The following is a 7,267-nucleotide window of genomic DNA, read 5'->3' as shown; positions in this document are numbered from 1 at the left end:
AGGTTGTCTGTTCACTCTGATGATAGTTTCTTTTGCTGTGCAGAAGTTCTTTAGTTTAATTAGATTCCATTTGTCAATTTTTGCTTCTGTTGCAATTACTTTTGATGTTTTCATCATGAAATCTTTGCCTGTGCCTATGTCCTGAATGATATTGCCTAGATATTCTTCTAGGGTTTTTATAGTTTCGGGTTTCACATTTAAGTCTTTAATCCATCTTGAGTTAATTTTTGTGTAAGGTGTAAACAACGGGTCCAGTTTCAATTTTCTGCATATAGCTAGCCAGTTCTTCCAGCACCCTGTATTAAACAGGGAATCCTTTTCCCATTTCTCCTCAAGCCCTTTTATACTGGCACTAATCCCATTAATGAGAATGGTGCTCTCATAAACTAATTACCTCCCAAAGGCCCCACCTCCTAATACCATCACCTTGAGAGTTAGGTTTCAACATACAAATTTTGGGAGGATATAAACATTCTGACCATCGTGTGAACCTTCCACAGAATCAAGTTCGGCTTCATATAGGATGCCAAGCTCAGCACTTACCTTCACACAGGTTGCCAAGGTGTCACATTTACCTATTCCTCTAATAATTGGGCTGTCAGCTGGCCATGCTTCTTGGAAAGAAGTGATTTCATTTGGGTACATGATGATATAATTAGACAACGAATATGTGTCTGCTCTTGGTCGTCTCCTACTCCCAGGCCTTGTAACCTTTCTCTGGAATCTGTTCTTAAATGCCCAGTTATTAGCAGCCAAGTCATGAAATAGAAAATAGCCTTAATTTCTTAAAAGGAAAGGGGAAAATATTACTGAAGTGGAAAATAGGATGGAGGAACAGCTTGAAATGGTTCCTGATGTTTGGGAAATTCAGGTCATAGTAAAGTAGAGACTATTTGTGTTATTTTTTCCATTTAAAAAAAGTTAAAAAAATAAATGAAGTCTTACAGACTCTGAAAGAAATTTCTATCCAGAGACCACAAAGACTGGACCTTAACAATGCTTTTTAGACATCTGGATCCATGATAATAATGTCTGGTTGGGGAAAGGGATAATATGTTTGCAAAGAAACTAGACTTTTTATCATGTTTGGGGTTGAGTCTGCTATGGGATCTTCTTATTTTTATTATGCATTGTACAACTGGCAGAGAGAAAAGCTAGACCCAGAAGCCTGAATAATTTTGGGTAATGAACAAATACTTCTGTAATGAACAAATACAAACTTTATATAATTATGAATCAGATGAATGGTTAATTTACAATTAAAGTCAGCAAATTCCAGTCCCTCAAACAAACGTATTCTATAGATTAAATAAACAACTCACTGTTTTACATACCTTGAGATTAAAGTTTATGTTTCAGAAAATTTGTTTTTAACTTTTAGGACCATCACAGAAAGAAAAGCACATGATGAACTTGTGAATTTGTTAAGAAGCTTCTTGTTTCTTTTTAGGAAACACAGCAACGGTCATGGTTCATATAGTTCAAATAAAAATAAGATATTTTCCCCCCTGTCTGATTTTGTTGTTCTTTGTATTACAGAGATTACTGGAATAAAAACGTTTTTTAGCCCACCTCTCTATTAATAACTAGTATATGACGTAATAGGATTTTGCCCTCAAGATATTAAATTGATTCTGACCTACAGTTTCTTTCCATTTTAACCAAGACAGAATCAAAGTGTTTGTGTTTCTGTTTTCTTATCATCTTATTAACCAGACTGTTGTATTTGAAAGTTATATTTTTTCACTATAAAAATGATTCTTCCTCCCTGTTATTTTCCCTCTCTCCCCTCCTATCTTCCCTACCACCTTTCTTCCTTCTTATTTCTTTTAAAAAATATTAGTTGAGCACCTATTATGTCATGTAACAGATTAGATGTTGGAGATTAAAAGATAATTCAGACATAGGCTTTCACAGAGGAAGAGAGTACAGTGGACAAAGCAGATGTGCAAACAGAAAATCACAACACAGCGTGAGTGCAGCGCTTGAGACACATCCAGGGAGTACAAATGAAAGGCACCACCTCAGAATAATGAAGGGTTGCACTTCATCCAGGGCCAGCCTCCTAGGGAAGTGAAGCTGTGCCTAAACAGGTGAAAATGAGTATGTGTAGGAGAGGCAGGGGCTCGAGGCTTTTCAGGCTGGGGACATAGCACAATCAAAGGAACAGAAGTCAAACAAGAACAGGGAACAGAAGGAGATCAATGTTGCTGGAGTATAAAGTGTGAGGTGCGGAAGGGCAAGAGATGAGGGAAAGACATTTTTCAGGTGCCAGATCATGAATAAACCTCTGCGTTGTATTAAAGAGTTTGGATTTGATTTAATAAGAAAAGAGACTATACTTGTGAGATCCAAGTCTGAATGCAGGGAAACTAATTAAGAAACTGTCGGCCATGCACGTGGTGGCTCACACCTGTAATCCCAGCACTTTGGGAGGCCAAGAAGGGCAGATCATTTGAGGTCAGGAATTTGAGACCAGCCTGACCAACATGGGGAAACCCCATCTCTCTTTAAAATACAAAAAATAACCAGGCCTGTGCCTGTAATCCCAACTACTCAGGAGGCTGAGGCAGAAGAATTGCTTGAACCTGGGAGGCAGAGTTTGCAGTGAGCCGAGATTGTGCCATTGCACTCCAGCCTGGGTGGCAAAAGTGAAACTCTGTTTCAAAATACATAAATAATTAATTTTAAAAAGAAACTATCACACTGGTCCAAGAGAAGAAAACATGAGGGCTCAAACGAGAGAGGGAAGAAGGGAATGGAGCCGAGAAATATTTGAAAGGTAAATTCAGCAAGTGTGAATGACTGCTTGGACATGAGGGGTAAGGAAGGCAAGGGCAGGAATGTGAGATATCTGTCAGGTGTCTAGTTTGTGTGATTGAATAACAGGAGTGCTTTTAGTGCAGATAAACTAATCTTGGAAGGAAAAATGCTGAGCTGCATTTTGGAAACATTCAGCTGCAAATATCAGTGGGGTATGGGGCAGAGATGTCCAGATTTGGATGTATAAGTCTAGAGCTCAAGGAGAAGAATCTAAAGATACAGATTTTTTGGAGTTATTGGCATGTTGTGGTTAAAACCATAAGAAAGGATAAAATCACCCACGATTGCTCTGGGAAAGTGTTTAGAATAAGAGAAGCAGCGGGTTAAAGATGGAACTTTAGAGACAGGAACATCTAAGGGAGAGTTAGAGCAAAAGGAAACCCACGAAGAAGCCAGAAAGACAATGGTCAGAGGGATATGACAACAATTGAAGAAGGCATTGTCACAGACACAAAAAGAATGAAATGTCTCAAGGGCAGCAAGAACAAGAGTATCTGATGGAGAAGTACATAAGACCATCTGAAATGTGTTCATCAGACCTCATGATCAGAATTTCACTGGAGAGAGAGCTTGGCTAGAGGGGAAGACTCCAGGAGGCAGAGGTCACACTACAACAGCTTGAGGAGGGAATAGGAGCTGAAAGTTAGAACAAGTGAAAGCAAATTATTCTTTCAAGAAGTTTGACTGAGAAAGAGAAAAGTGAGATTTGACAGTAACTAGAGGGGAGTAACAGCAACATGGAGTCAATGGAGTTGTTATTTTTCTCTATATTTGAACAAATCTTCTTTAGAGGCTGAAGGGAAGGAGTCACTTAATAGAGAAAGGTTTAAAGATATAAAAACTAGGCCGCGTGGATTGATAGAAGTGTATTTTGGGGGAAGCAATGGGAGGCATTAAGCATACAGGAGGAGATTTTGGTCTTGAGCAAGAAAAGGACTCTTCCTCCTATGAGACTGGAGGTAATAAGAATGGGTATGGTTAGAGCCAAATTGGTAGCCAACTGCTCAATAAGTTGAGAAAGATTGCTGCTGGGGATCTCAGTGAAAGTCCTCAGCTGACAAAATGGGGGTGGAGTTTGTGAAGCCTTGTGAAGAGTGGTGAAGGTTGAGAACCGTCTTTGAGAGGACGATTGAGGGAGCTGATGAAGGACAAGTGAAATATGACCAGCTGGTTGAGTTGGGAAACTGTCATTTTGTCAGTCCTCAGAGACTGTTGTGACTTTTCTCCAGCAGCACTGATTGGACTGAGCATCGACCTAGAGAAAGAGGAGCTGTGCCTGTGATCTAGGGCTGGGGGGAACATGACCCAGAACTATCAGGGTGTTAGGGAAAAGATGAGAGAGAGCGTTCAGATGACCAAAATGGGATCCAGATGGAGTAGTGAGGTCAGGAAGGAGCTCACAAGTTGAGAGAAAATGGAGAGTAAAAGAGGCTAGGCATGTTTGAAGTTGAAGAAATCTTAAGCTGCAACATTCTACTCTCTCCTTTGCTGATGAGTTTCTTGAGAGAGCTGGTCTATGGAGAGAGTAGAATGTTGCAGCTTCAGATTTCTGATATAAAAGTAGCTCTAGATGACAACAAGATCCAAGGTGTGGTCCTAGAAATAGGTGTAAAGATGAAGGCCATTGAAGTTAAAGAGGTCATTAAAGTGAAAAAGGTATAGGAAGGTCCAGTCAAGGGCACTATATCTACAATGTACACTCAAATTTCCTGGATTTGTGGGATAGATGGGTGTAAAAGTCTGTGATCCAGGTTCTAAAGACTTTAGTGATGATAATTTTTCATCTTTATTTGGTGCTTATGTGTTTCTAAAACTATTCTAAATTCTTTGTATACATGTAAATCCTAAGAGGTAGGCATTAATATTATCCCCATTTTATAGATGAGGAAATCTTAAGAACAGAATGATTGAGTAAATTGCTCAAAGGCACAACATTAACAAGTAGTGGAGATAGGATTTGAACTCAGGCAGACTGATTTCAAGATCTTTGTATGTAACTATTGTGTTATTAGCAAGAGGTTGACAATCCAATTCTTTTCCAGTAATGCTCATACCTACCTTTCCTTTTCGTGCTCACTGTTACTTCCCTTGGTTGGGTTCTAATTGCCTCTCTGCAATCTGCAATCTGCAGGACCTGCAATCTGCAATCTGAAAGGACCACTGCAATCTGCATGCGGGCCTTTCACAGACTGCTGCCAAATTACAGAGTTCTGACATTGGTCTATCCCATTGCCCTGCTGTGCCCCTTGTATCTTTTTTTTTTTTTTTTTTTTTTGAGATGAAGTCTCGATCTGTCGCCCAGGCTGGAGTGCAGTGGTGTGATCTTGGCTGACTGCAACCGCTGCCTCCCACATTCAAGCAATTCTTATGCCTCAGCCTCCTGAGTAGCTGGGATTACAGGTACATGCCGCCATGCTGGACTAATTTTTGTATTTTTGGTAGAGACAGGGTTTTGCCTTGTTGGCCAGGCTGGTCTCAAACTCCTGACCTCAAGTGATCCACCCACTTTGGCCTCCCAAAGTGCTGAGATCCACCGTGCCCAGCCACACTCCTTTTATCCTTAATGACTCCTCACTGGGTCGAATCTGAACCTTCTTGTTCAGACCGTTAATGCACTCTGCAATCTGATCCCCATCCTCATTTCCAGCCCTGTCTCCTCTTACTCTCTTAAAAGGCCTTCTTACAGCAGCTCCAGTGCTCAGCACAGTGTCCCACACATAACAGGTGCTCAGTGATTATTCGTTGATGAAGTCCTATTTTTCCCACTAATGAAAGCTCTTCATAACAGGGAAGAAAGCTTTGTATCCCTGTTAAAGGAGAACAATCTGGGAGGAGGACATTAAGACCATCTCGATCAGCAAGTTCTCACCCTGAGACACACAGGGTGGTGATCATTTAATAGACGAGGAGCTGAGACATTGAGAAGATAAGTTGTGAGCCAAATTTAGAAAAAAATATGTGAATGTTCTGCCTCAGTCTATGGTACTAGATTAGAATTACCTTAGATTTGGCAATTGCATTCATCTGTCTGCCTATCTGGTAATAACCTGAACCCTTTGAAAGCAGAAACTCACCTTTATTGGTAGCTTTCTAGAGCCTAGAATAGCATCTTGTAAACTGAAGATTCTCAGTAAATATTTGTTGAATGAAATAAAATAAGTGGGTGTTAATCTTTACATCCCAGGAGCAGCTTTGTTTACATATTAGATAATTTAATTCAATTTAAAATACATTTACTAAGTGTTTAGTCCCATATTGGGCTAAGCTCCCAAGAAATAAGAGAATTATCACCAGGCACAGTGGCTCACACCTGTAATCCCAGCACTTTGGGAGGCTGAGGTGGGCAGATCACGAGGTCAGGAGATCAAGACCATCCTGGCTAAATGGTGAAACTCCATCTCTACTAAAAATACAAAAAAATTAGCCAGGCATGGTGGCGGGCACCTGTAGTCCCAGCTGCTGGGGAGGCTGAGGGAACAGAATGGTGTAAACCCAGGAGGTGGAGCTTGTAGTGAGCTGAGATCACGCCACTGCACTCCAGCCTGGGTGACAGAGCAAGACTCTGTCTCAAAAAAAGAAAAAAAGAGAGAATTATCATATGGCTGCATTGAACTTATTTATGCATTGCTGTATTTCTTCATAAATGGATCAAAAGTAAGATGCACATACAAACATGTAATGGGCCCCCATAGATTATTTAATTGCTTTGAATTTTGTATGTCCTTTGCCCAGGAACGCTATGTTCTGGAGTAGATTGATGACTGTTTGGAGTACAAGGTAGGGTGAACACTTACATCATGTCTTCACCTCAATCCCTACATGGCTGGACCCAATATTAATATTAATACATTTCCCTTATATTCTATCTGCAGTTTACAAGGCATGTTCACATTCATTATATTACCTAGGCTTCGATGAAAAGCTAGGAGTGTCCCCATGTTACAGATTCAACATTCATTTAACAGATATTTACTGAAATAAGCCAGGTACTATTCTAGCTACCAGATTAAAGATTGAGTACAAAAACAAGTTCTCTACTCTCATAGACTTAGCTTCTTGCCAGGGCAGGCAGACAGTAAACAGAGAAGTAACCAGAAGATAATAACGTGGCTCTGAAGACAATGAAGTGGTGTGATTGAGAAGGACCATTGTTGAGAGAGGCTTCTCTGGGGAGGTGACACTTGGGCTAGATGTGTCCTGGATGAGAATCAGAAGTCACTCATGGGCAGGTCCCATGGAAACCTGTTCCAGATAGAAGGAGTAGCAAGTTCAAGGACTCTGAGGTGAAAATGAACTTGGTATGTCCAAGGGACACATGTGTGGCAGGAGCCTAGTGGAGAATGAATGAGATGAGATTGGAAAGATATATGGGTGCCCCATCAAGTAGGCCTTTTAGGCAATGACCAGTCAGTGCTGGATGTCTCACTCTAATTGCAGAGGGGAG

Source organism: Pan paniscus, chromosome 7, assembly GCF_029289425.2.
Source record: "Pan paniscus chromosome 7, NHGRI_mPanPan1-v2.0_pri, whole genome shotgun sequence".
Lineage (NCBI taxonomy): Eukaryota > Metazoa > Chordata > Mammalia > Primates > Hominidae > Pan > Pan paniscus.
This window is presented reverse-complemented; position numbering follows the sequence as displayed.